The following is a 13,460-nucleotide window of genomic DNA, read 5'->3' as shown; positions in this document are numbered from 1 at the left end:
AATGTAAGTGTCTGTTGTTCGGGACGAACAATACTAAGGAAGGGGCAGTGTTACGACAGCGGAGGTCACGTGACGCTAGTAACACGTCATATTCTCGAAGGTTCGTGAATGCTCGAGCGTTTAATAGATTTCGGTATTCTTGTACATATAAGACGGTCAAGACGTGACGGCAACAATGTGTGTAATTGAACTGCAGACAGAGATAGATACGGACATTTGAGTCGAACACGTGAGACGTTCGTTGTAAATTTTAGCGTTTGTTATAGCGCGACTGTGGAAATTAAGTGTATTGCAAAGTTGTATTCAGAAAAAAATAAACCAGTTTTATTTAAGAAAGGACTTGTATCGCTAAAGTTTCTTCGGGAAGAATTTTCACGGAAAATTAACTAACGAACGGAGACGTAACAGTATCATAGTGTACAGGTGTTCCAGCTTATAGAATCTTTAAGGAGGAAATAAAGAAATTTCATCTCGTTATAGCGACAGAATATCGAATTATTTTTATCAGATAACTTAAACGAATCTGCTAACGAAAGAATGGCGATACAATAGTATTTACGACTTAACTAGCTATTTTATGCATGCTACTTTGAATTTTCATCCGTAATTTTGTTAAATGGCCATTTTTCATATATTGGTGATGAAAATTAACTATATGGGTCCTACAGGTAACATAACAGCGAAAATGCTCAAAATTTATATAAAAACTGTTAAATAAATTATTATAGCTTCAGCACATATCTCGAGATTATCATGTGATTTTCATTTGCAACTCTAGGATTTCAAATATGTTTAGAGTTGGAAACAGTATTCAAGAGCAGTTTGCCGTGTGATGTGAGGAAAGTAAGGGTAAATAGTATTACGTAGTTAAGTTGTTTTAAATATATTTTGATGTTAATTTGTATGTTCGTTAGAAGGAGTTCTTTTTTTGTGTGTGTTTGGTCGTTTTCAACAGTTCAGTTGATACACTTTTCTAGTTCTACTCTAACTTGTATTTAAGCTGTAAGTAGATTTAAACTTAGTCTTAACATCTCGTAGACTTGCTCTCTCACTTCTGCTTTAACAGTTTAACTGCTTACTGTTCTTAGTCTTACTACAACTAGTATTACTACTACATATACTATTCTTAGTATTTTAATAATCTTAATCTTACTCAGGCTAGAGTCGCTATCTGACCCACGGTAACTGTGTGTTAGTGTTAGAACTTAAATTAAAAATAAAAGTCTAATGTAACTGTAACTAGTTAGACCCCAGGATCATACAAAAATCGTAACCCTACAACTTTACAAGTAACCTATGACTTATAGTAATACTATAAGTATGAGGCTACGTTAGTATAACTGCTATATGGTTACGCTACATGGCTTATACTATAGATTCATGCGTGATTTACACAAATCATCTACATAGTCGTAGGCTTGAAAGTTGAAGTTGAAACAGTAAAAAAGCAAAGTATGAAGAGCGAAGTTACAAATTATACCTAGTAATAGTAATACTAATTTTGGGGTGATTAGAGACTTCCAGTATCTTCTTTACTAATAGTAATACTACTCGTATACTATAGCAAGTTGTATTACTTGTAGGCATTTCTTAACGTTATGAATCTATTTAACTTGAATATGTTGTATGAAGACTTCTTTTAATTTTAAAAAAGTACACTAAAATAGTACTAGTACTAGGCCTAGCCTTGATTTTTTATACCAGATATCATTATATTAACATAATTAAGTAACAAGTAATGGTAGCATTCTTATAAGTCTTATTTTAGAAGGTCTTGTCATGAAAACATTTTAACATTTAAATCAAGCCCCCATAATTCTTCTTAACCAGAGAAAATAAAACCAAAAGCTAGGCTTGTATGTTATGTGATTTAAAGTTTAAACCAAGTACCAGTCCATGTTATTTTAAAACATGATATCCTTCCTGTAGTAAAGGGATAAACATTGTTCCAACCTAGGCCATGTCAGATTCTTTATACAAAACATCAAAACCTGTTCTTAAGTTTGAAATTTCTATAAATGGAACCTAAAATTCTTTATTTGTTCTTTTATTAAAGCTAAATATGTGTATGGATAATAAGAGACCATTTGATCCTTCAGAGCTGTCATTACATACCTCCACTTTTGAAAATAAAAATTTAAACACACGATTGATACCTCTTCTTAAACTCTCATGAGTACTGGCTTTCACTACTGTTGATGCAACCCACTCCATAAGCCAATTACCTTTCTATAAAAGTAAAACTCTTAACTGGAACCTAGCCTTCATTCTGCAGATCTTTTGATGTCTTATACTGTTGTCTTCAGAATACGGCACAAAGAAATCAGAAGTCTTTATCATATGATTTCCATAGATAATCTTGTAAACTTCAATAAGATCACCTTTTACCCTTCTGAAGATAAAACTTTTACATCCACAGAATCACCCTAGCAGACTTCCTCTGAACCCTTTCCATTAAGTCAGTACCTTTTCTTAGGTAAGGAGGCCAGGACTGTACACAGCATTCTAATTAACCTTTCCAACAACATATTGACAAGCCTTTGCCCAATCATGGTCTTTCCTCTGTTACATTAGGGTTCTTGCATGTTATGAGGACCATGATAGTGTTTGATTAACATGGAATGCTATGTACTTCTAAACTTAGCAGTAGCTCCATTGTAAAGAATTAACATTGAATCCGTTTCATTCCATAAATTAAGATTATATGTAAGGTATAAGTTTAGTGAGATAAAATTTGTTGCATGGTTCACATCTAATTGTGCTTTAAAAATGAAAAAAAATGCAAAGTTTGTAATAAAGTTACTTTTACTCTTTGTTTATTAACACTGACTTCACATCAGACTTATAAATTCTTCCAGAACAATTCTTCATAGGCTTCATTTAACCAAAACTTACTAATAACAATGATCTAACAATAACAACAAGCTAATCACCACCAAATCTTTTAATTCTGACATTACTATAAAAGAAACTAAGCCTACTTCAAAATTATTAGTATTACCATACACTTTGAATCTGGCATGGTTTAATTCACAGCCTGCAGGTTGTGGGATTGAAAACCCATAGCTAAATACATTCTCCCTTTAAACAGTTGGAATGTTATAATGTGATGGTGTCAAAATAATGAGGCTTATTATTCTTAATATTATATATATATATATATATAGTTTAGGATGTAGTAAGTAGGTTCAATAATATGGGTGTTGGGCTAAAGATTTTTCTACAGTAGGTTCTGTGACTTGTTGGCGATAAATTCAAAAATAAATGAACAGCACACACTCCACTTGTTTTCAAAATGATGTATATTTAAACTGCTTAAATGTATGTACAACAAATTCTTTACACTTTACAGATCATAGGAATATCACAAACACTATATGTATAGTTCTCTTCTTCTTGTCAAAAGTCCACTTAGGCCTATCCAATTGCTTTAGAATTTCAGTTGACAAGCCGAACTACCTTTCTCTATTTCTATCAGATTAGTATTCCATGTATAATTCACTTACAATTATAGTATGAGTTACAACAATCATATATTGCTCTTCCAGGAATTGTCTGGTCCTCGTACTTCAGATATCTTCTGTTCCTTTTGTTAAAGTGCACTCAGACTGGTTCAATTGCTTTAAAACTTGCTTTGATAGAACAAACTATACTCCTTATCTCTTTTAAAGCTGTTAGTTTTTCTCTAACATGTTAATTGTTACGCCTTTCACTCCTGCAGCAGTTAACTTTGTTTAACTTTCCTTGGCGGAACTTCTACTTTCCATGACTTTACTTTCCCATCTGCTCTGTCTGTATGCAATTCCCGCTCGTCTGACACTATTTATATATTTATCACTTAATCGTCAGCTCACTTTCTAGAGGTTAGAAACCTCTATATCCTCATCATCAATACATTTCGCACAATGTTCGATAGCCTCAACATCAATGAATTATAAACACAACTTCCAATAATCGTCTGCTTTTAACTCTCTTATTATAAATACAACTAAACAATCATGAAATATTAACTCACAAAATAATTAATTAATATTACCTATGCTAAACAGTCTTTTATATCTGTTTTAATATATTGATGAATTTTATGTTAATGTCTCTACTTGCATTCATTGTAAAAAAAAATTGACTCAGAATATTTAGTGCAATTACACATTTAATTGCAATATGATGATATTTCTGTAAATAAATCAGAAATTATTGGAATTACTTGCAGTATTGACAATATTTTTAATTTTGTGTGTGTGTGTATGTGTGTTTAACTTATATTTGTAGAGACACTGTAATCAACTCATAGATCCAAAAGTGTTTTGGTATCTCAATAGTTTAGGAAAACTTGTATGGAAAAACCTAATTCTTAGGATAATTAATTCCTTGGGTTTGCCATTAGTAACATCATTAGTTTCAGTATGCACTGTCAACAGAAGGTTTTCCCTTGTTTCTGTCACTAAACTGCCTGCTATTTTTACAACATCCTGAACTTTAGCCATTGAAAGACAGTTCTAGTCTATATTTTTCAGTATACTTAATTAGGGAATTCCATTACAAACATTTTGAGATATTTTCTTTCCCACTTTAAATCAACAACTAGGGGGTTCAAAGAATATCAAAAAGGACTTTTGCCCATTCTTTGAATTTATTTAATTACATGTTGTTTGCTTTTTCCCACAAGTATTGGAAAAAATAAAAATGACCAGAAAATTGTTTTTAATCTTTCTCATAACAAGATACCCATAAAAACATCTCATTTCACATTCTTGTATACTAAGTATTCATATTCCACCTTCAGTTATTATCATATTCATCAGAAGTAGAGCTGGGTAATTAACTTGATTAATAAGTATAATTGATTACCTATGAATGTTAGTTACATTATTAGCATCAGTTGAAATAATTAATTAATCAAAATCAATGTTTCTGTTATTGTTGTTTTTGATTATTCCAACTATCCAAGTAATCAAAATATTATTATTGTCATTACTTTTTAATATTTCCAATTAATTTCAGGTTGTTCAGTTTATTAGTTTCATTTCTGATTAATACTATTTTTGATAATTTCAACCATCCAAGTCTCAAGTGAAAATAAAAGATAGTTGAATGAAATTAATGAGACAAATGATTACACAGGCCTGCAAATTTAAATTTCCTAAAAATTGTTTTAATTTTAATAATGGATTTTCCATAATTCAGCTATGCAGATTTTGAAAATAACGTTCATTATTTTCTATCACATAAGGATTTTTTACAAATTGGGAAGAAAAAACTTACTTAGACCAAATTATTATTTTGTTTACCACAATGGACATTTTTTATTATTATATTTGTTAACTAAAATACAAACAAACACACTGAAGAAAAGGTAAGAATGCTGATGTCAAATGAATATGCATCCTCATTCATCCTGATTTAGTTTGTGAAATATACATTTTTAAGTCTCTAAACTACGTGTTGTGGTCTTTCTTTTATGTATCACATCTGGAGCATCCCGTTTCAATGACCAGCAGTAATTAGTCATCATGCAGATGTTCCACCTTCCCTAATACCTCCTCTCCAGGCCCAGCATGGCCATGTGGTTAGGGTGCTTGACTCACAATCTGAGGGTCATGGGTTCAAATCCCTTTCAACTGTGGGGGCATTATAATGTAATGGTCAATCCTGCTATTCATTGGTAAAAGAGTAGCCCAAGAGTTGGTGGTGGGTGGTGATGACTAGCTGCCTTCCCTCTAGTCTTTCACTGCTACATTAGGGACAGCTAGCACAGATAGCCTTCATGTGGCTTTGCACAAAATTCAAAACAAACCAGACAAAACCAAAACCTCCTCTCCATTTTACTGATGTCTTGATGAAACCTTTCCCCTTGTTCTTCGCTGATGTCACCAAGATGTTTAAGGAAATAGTCAATATGTGAGTGTAAGAAATGAACTTTCAAGCTCATATTATAACCCAACTCTTCGTAATTTGGGTCCTTATTGTTTCCTAAAAATTTGCCAATAATGTCTTTAAAGGCAATCCACACTTCTTTTTCAAATGTTCTCCTTGTCCTTTCAAACTGTTCATCCAAAGTCAATATCCTTTCTTTGTGTCAAACAAACTTTCAAGTTCAATGTTTTTTGATCCTATAATCAGGCTGACTCTGCTTGGCCATTGCTTCTTTATCCAGAGTTGATTTTGTGCTCTGCTGTCCCATTCACACAAAAAACATGGAAACTTTGTATAACCGGAGTGTTGACCCAACAACATACAAAGGACTTTTAAGTCTCCACAAAGTAGCCAACCATGTTCATTGTATTTGACCTTATTTAAAAGAAGTTTGAGACTTTCATATGTTTCCTTCAAGTGAACCCGATTGAGCAATAGGAACACATGCATATATGTTACCATTGTGAAGGGGAACAGCTTTCACACTTCTTTTGGAGGAATTAATGAACAATTGCCACTCACTTGATTCATAGATTGCAGCTCCTAGCATTGGTATTTATTCAACAATATTGTTGCAATAAACCAGTGAACCTCTTGTGAAATATATGGTAAAAACTCTCTCTCACGTTTTCTGTACCAGGAAAATGATGTTCCTGGAGAAAGAAAGTTCTTAGCCTGAAGTCTGGACCCCAAAATATCTGAAGAATCCTATGGAAGGCCCAAATCTCTTACCAGATCATTAAGTTCATGGTTAGGGTAATTTAGATTTATTTCACATTTTTCTACTTTCATTGTACCCAACTGTCAGGTTTTTATAGGGGTTGGATTTTTTACCGTAGATTTGTGTGTGTGACTTGTGGCCATAAATCCCAACAATCAAGAGACAGCACTATTGTAACAACAGAGATACAGAATAATAACTCGTCTTGTCAATTGGGTTCTAAAGTAAATGAACCAGTCTGTGTGGACTTTTGACAAAAAAAAAGAATATTTAAAGCTCTAGATTCAACTGTGGTAACCAATATTGTAATGATTTTTTTTCCTACATACGTTTAACTTGTTTTGAATATATATTATTTTGAAACAAGTGGATTGTAATTGTTGTACTAGACTTTTGTAATATTATTGATGTATCTTACTCAAAGCTTATAAGTTTTCTCATTATGTGTAATATTGTTGTTACTAGAGGGATAGATATTTCTAGATTTTTCTGTCGCATGTTATAAATCCATGCAGATACAGAGAACATGTTAAGTTATTGAAAGTGAAGTTAGGATGTGTGATTGTCAGTTTAATCATATCAGGCAACTTATAAAGTGAGCATTCCACAGTTTGTATTGTAGCAACAGAGATAAAAAATAATTTGTCTTGTCAATAGGTGTTCTAAAGTAAATGAACTCACCTGTGTTGACTTTGACAAAAAGGAGACAATTACTTAAAACTCTGGATACAACTGTGGTGACCAAGAGCATAGTGGTTATTTTGAAGTGAGTTTCATAGCTTGAAACTGCATACACAATGTATGACTTGTACAGAGTTATGTAATGAAACTTTAAAATAATTAACTTTTAACACCTGTTGAAACCTCAATAATAATTAGATATTAAATCACTAAATAAACTGAATAATAACTCTGACACTGAACAGTCTTGTATATCCAATGCCTACATTGCTGACTTCACAACATTTAGTTGAGAAAATAACATTTAAGGCTAAGTAAACAATGTTTAGTGTCTGGAGTTTTTGAAGGAATCTTCTTTTTAATTTTTTTCATCAAAATGATATAGAAGTTATGAAAAATATAGTAAAAGGGCAAAATGAATCAACTGTGTTCATCTCATTTTTATTCAAAAGTCGTCTTTGTATGATTGGAAAACGATAATTCAAAAAGGAAAAAAAAAATCGCCAACAAAAATTGAAGGAAGCAGTTTCTAAAAAGGAAGTTGGCAGGGATGCTAAACAATGTATATATTTTTTTCTTGGTCTAAAGTATAGTTTTATTGCAAACAAATTTTAGTATTCATTCAGGAGGTTCTAAAGGTCATGCAAATAAAATTGTAAGTTGAAAAAAGTATTTTAATCTTAACACAAAGACCAAATCACCTTGCACTCAATAAAGGCTTCATAAATTCTTAGACAAATGTTAGTGAAAATATTTAATCAAAATATCTGATTTTTGTTTCCAAAAGACTTGTAATGTTTACTGAAAGCTTGTTAAATTTTTGAAGATACACTTATTGCTTTAAAAGTTATCTATAGTTTAATGGTGGTAACAAGGTCTATCAAAATGACTGAGATTGTATATGGTAGGTTAATCAATTACATTTGATTAATTGATTAGTACAGTGTTCCTCAAACAAAAACAAAATGTTGGCAGCAAGTGCTACCAGCCTGTTGTATTCCCTTTTAGTCAGCATTTAAGAAAAAAAAAATGTTGACAGTGGGAGCTGCCAACCAGTTTCCTTTCTTGTGGTCATCATATCGATATTAGTGACAGTGCCACATAGCCTCAGTAGCTTTGCCATAACAAAGACAGGGCAAGCAAGTTTGGTGGCATTGAGAACCAAACCCAAGACCCTGAATCACTGGCACTACTCCCTTAACTCACCAAAGCTGAACAAACTTGAAGTAGAAAAATAAAACTTGGGCAGATCACAGACATGTCATTATGTAGCTTTATTGTTTAATAGGGCTTGATTTTAATGGTCTTCCAGTCATCTAAGACAACTAAAAACTTCCTCAGACAGCCCACTTAAACCCCCCTGTGTTATCTGACGGAAAATTGGTGCCCTGACACAGACCCTTACTCAAAACAGCATCACAGTATACTGTACATTTATCCATGCCCACACTACACACGTAATGTTAACTCTGGTCCTCGACCAAAATCATTGATAAAATCCCTAACTAAGAAATCAAAAATTTTAACCCACACAAAAATATTTTTGGTCCATTTTTTTTGTAGAAAAAGAGTTGTAATTTGTACAAGAGAAATGTTGGTACAATCCACCAAAAGGGATTGAAAATGCTAGGAAAAGTTCACTTTAGTGATTGGTTAATAATGCTGTTCTAGTCACTAATCTTTCTATTGGCTATGCATGGTAACACAGTACAGTGTATACAGCTCAGCTAGTTACATTACCACACTTTGTGTTGCACAATGTTTCTATGCATACATATATGGGTGGATGGTAATTTGCAACGAAAACAATGTCGATAGCACAAATGTTTAGTGAGATTAATTTCTTACGACAATAAAACTAACATGGCAGTCTCAACTTCTTACCAATAAACTGTTGGTAGGAAATAAGACAATCAAATTTACAAAATCAAACTTGGAATTTTTATTGTTAATTGTCAACTGTTGAAACACTGACCCCCCTTTGGATGACACACGTATAGCCTTAAGGCTAATGTTAGACAGACACGACTGATGGAGCCTATGAAATAAGGAAGGCCTAGCTACCATGAGAAAATTGGGAAAATATACGAAATAAACAGAGCATAATGATAACTGCAAACAAAATTTTATTAAAGTTTTGATCAGTATGAAACAGAATAACAATAAATGTGATAAGGTTAGCTTTGCCTCTCTCCAGGTCAATACAAATTATGGGTATGAATGACAATACAGTACAACTTTATGTTTTGTCTCTTATTTTCTCTACTGGAACTCTGTACAAAGTTGGTCAATTTGACCGACCTCGCAACCACCAAAATAAAATAAATCTAAATTACTCTTTTTTTTTTGTTCTTTCTTTCTAGAATGATGTCAAATTGTAACATGAAACTCAATTTGTTTATCCTAAATAGCTTTAAAGTCTTAACAGTATTCATCTTTTTATACTTAAATTTTATTGTCCATTGAACCATGTTTGATTACTATTTATGCCATTATAAGTTGTAAATCACTTGGGGGAATATGGGACTCACGTTAGGCTATCGAATTACATTATCCACGAGCTGTTTGCATATGTGCCTTGTGAATATATTTTATTATATTATTAATGTTTATTTATTTTACCTAATCTAACATTCCTAATATTACATTTTAGTTACTTTTATAATAATACATAAATAATACACATGAAAAGCAAAAAATAAAATACTTATCTGGTACTTTTTTTTTTTTTTGTGTTGACTGTGGATGACACTTAACCCTACTTTTTTATATTAATGGTATTAGTGCATTAAATAATTATTTAATTAAATAATGCACCAAGAATCAAAGAATAATGACATGCAATAAGCAGACAATGTCCTATAACTCAAAATTTTTCTGGCTTTCTAACAAAGCAACAAGAGCCGTTACAAATTCATCGAAGCTAGTTTATATCTTTCCCTTGGGAATGAAGCTTGTACTAAAAAGAAATTAACAATTATCTGTTCAGAAACAATGTAGTATGTCATTTGACAGGTGCAAACTGTGGCTTTCTATTGGTTATAAATAATAAAGAGTTAAATGTAAGGAAGAACTATTAACAAATCCTGAAAGAGAAGATGTGACAGATGGGTTTGGCAAGAGGGGTCTGAATTTCTATTTGATGGCTCTGTAACCAAACAAGTTTGAAGGCTAGGAAAATTATGCTTTGTTTGAACAATGATGATATTATTGTGAGTAATTGACGTTAAATTTCATTCTCATTGGAGGAGTGGTGAATAAATTAGAGGAGAGGGGATGTCTAGAGAAAAAATGTCACATTTATCACACTAGGATTTTTTAAATATTGTCTTATAAAATTAGGAACTTAGAAATTATACACTATTAAAATATGGATTATTAGCTACAATTTTATGCTATACTACTTGGTATAACTTAACTAAAAACTAGTGTAACTCGCTAAAAACTTGTGACATGAGCAGTAAATGATACCCATAGTGAGAGGGTTAACAACAAGCATAATTACAGTATTTTTACTACTTGAATAGTTGAAAAATCAAAAATACTAATAATGGGAAAGTCCAGTTTTGATTAATGGATTATTTTAATGATTTTCAAATAACAGGTCTGGGAAACCATTGTTGTTGTACACTAAATGAATTATGGAAAGCCATAGGGAGGAATGGTGTGACTTGTATATGACAGTCTAACAACTACAGGGTTATTAGATAGATTATGACCAGATGTGGCAACATGGAGTATAATGATGTGATGAAGCTCCAAGTCAATCCTCTGTATAAGCAGTGGATAAAAAACTTTTTCTGTTACTTGAGCCACATATAGCTATGAATTCAAAAATGTATATATAGAAAAATTACAACTCATTATTTATGGACTAAAGTAACTACTGTTTGTCTTAGTTTGAGCACTTCTACAACTTGAGGAAAATAACTTATTACAATGTGAACTAAAAGGCTTAGTTGCTTTCTTAAAATAAATAAAAATGTAGAAAATAGTCTAAAAAGTAACAGCACAACTACATGTCAAATTATAACAGTTTTGGTTTAGCACATAAAGTACTGGAATTTGTAAAGCAATAAAGCATAAAAATAACTGTTTTAAGCACTTTTACTTAAAAGAAAACAACAAAACTAACTTTCTAAGGTTAAATTAATATCTAAACAAATGCCTGTTTTGACTGTTAGAAAATTGTTAACTTAAGGTTCAACAACAGTTTATACAATTCCAGGAACTCAGGGGAGTGCATCTGTATTCTACCATATCATTTACAAATATTTTGTTTGTTGTAGATAATTGCACTAGTTAATTAGTAGAGCATATAGAAGTAGTAAGCCATTAATTTATTACAAATAAGACACCTGGTGTTTGCCATTTGAAATGATATCATTGGACATTCATGCTAGACATAGGATGTGAATGTGTCAATTCTAAAATGGTTGGAAAATAGTGGGTTTACCTATATTGAAAAAATATTTTTAATATGCTGATTAGTGTTAATTTCTTCAGTATCTTATTTCTTATTGTAGTCATTTCTTTAAGATTTGTTTCAAAAGTTTAAGTTATTAGGGGACTGGATGTATTCAGTTTTTGTAAGATGTTATCTGCTATTTCACGATTGTATTTTTTTGTATATATCAGTCAATCCTCTGCAAAAAAATTAACGGAGTTTGATATTACTAATTCTTTAGATACTTGAACAATTTGTGACTATTCATAATTGTTCAATGGACTAGCTGGTAAATTAATTGTGAACTTTTTCTCACTAAAATGTGTAACTTCATTGAAGAAAGAATCCAGGAATGACTTAAAGCCTAACCTATTTTTTGTTTTGATACTCCCTCTTCAGTAACTAGTTTTACATAATTCATAGTTCACCAGTACTGTTTGGGAGAACAAACAAAAGAAGTACAGCAGACTGTAAGTGATAGGATGACAAAATTATGCAGGTTTGGAGTACTGATGAGCTGTGAATTCACTGAAATTAATCTACTGCAGGAGTAGTAGTGAAAGAATAAAGCAGGCCTCCACGCCATTGTGGATTCTGTTGAAGTTACACTTCACAATTAGAAATATAGTTAGTAATTCTGAAACTAAAAACATCCAAGTTTATTTTGATAACATTCTGATATATTTTTTATCCAAAACATTAATTTTCTAAAACAGATTCTTCACTGACTTTTAGTTTTTTTACCACAAGTTTAAGTTATTTTACATATGAAAATAGTTTTGCTAAATGGATTTTGATTTTCCTAGGTGTGATTTTTCAAAAACATTTTAAGTATGGAGGGCACAAGTAAAGACCAAGGTTCAAGTAAACAACCCATGATTTATATCTGTGGAGGTTAGTAATAGTAGCTTAAAATATCTTACTGTATTTCAAAAAGTGTAAAGCATATAACCTACACATTCATAATATATATACATATATATATGTTTGATGTACATCTATCTATGTTGTACCACTGTGAAAAAATATTAATGTAAAACAATACTAGTTAATCATTAAAATAATTAGTTTGAAAAGTGGTATACTTTGTATTTAGATTGATAAACATTTATATAATTACACTTGTATGGAATTACAGTATACGATATTCATTTACACAAGTATCTGTTGGTAAAGTTTGTAAGGGATTATATTAGCAACCAAAAATACAACAACAACAACATTGTAGGACCAGGTTACACCATATGTGGAAAATTTTTTTCTGAATTGTTTAATACTGATATCATAAAGAAAAAGCAATTTTTTTTATAAAAATGTAGTAGTTATATAATACTCTCACTAAATAGTTTCAAATAGCACTTTTATACCATTTTGTAATATTATAAACACATCATTACACATTAATAGGTAAATACCCCTGAAGAATGCAACTAGGGGTTGCCAATACGTGTCGAGACCTTTTATTAAAAAGTGTTTTAACCCTTTCGAGACAGGTCACGGGTGAAAGGCCATGTCATCCCGTTTGTTGACTCGCATTAAAAATTTTATTGAACTACTATTTCATGAATTTATGTTAATAACTTTGGTATCAATCTGTAGATTATAATTCAAATTTTAGTACTACATATTACTCAACTTCTTAAGTGAAAAGCACGTGGTATGTTGAATGCAGCGCTGGTTCAAATTAGATGTTTG

The 13,460-nt window shown here is 31.5% G+C and overlaps 1 long non-coding RNA gene across 2 annotated transcripts in view; it reads left to right on the top strand.

Annotated features, from left to right (window-relative positions):
• Window positions 1-719: 719 nt before the first annotated feature.
• LOC106458935 overlaps window positions 720-13,460 on the top strand; it is a 29,351-nt gene continuing 16,610 nt past the window's right edge. Inside the window, exons 1-2 of one of the 2 annotated variants that reach the window (XR_001290802.2) lie at window positions 720-843; window positions 12,572-12,659. This is a non-coding gene — a long non-coding RNA (uncharacterized LOC106458935). Of the gene's footprint in view, window positions 850-12,571; window positions 12,660-13,460 lie in introns of both variants that reach the window. The other variant, XR_001290801.2, reaches the window with a different exon arrangement.

The sequence above is a fragment of the Limulus polyphemus genome, unplaced genomic scaffold, assembly GCF_000517525.1.
Source record: "Limulus polyphemus unplaced genomic scaffold, Limulus_polyphemus-2.1.2 Scaffold535, whole genome shotgun sequence".
NCBI lineage: Eukaryota > Metazoa > Arthropoda > Merostomata > Xiphosura > Limulidae > Limulus > Limulus polyphemus.
Note: the sequence above shows the minus strand (reverse complement) of the source record. Positions and strands in the feature narration are given on the sequence as shown.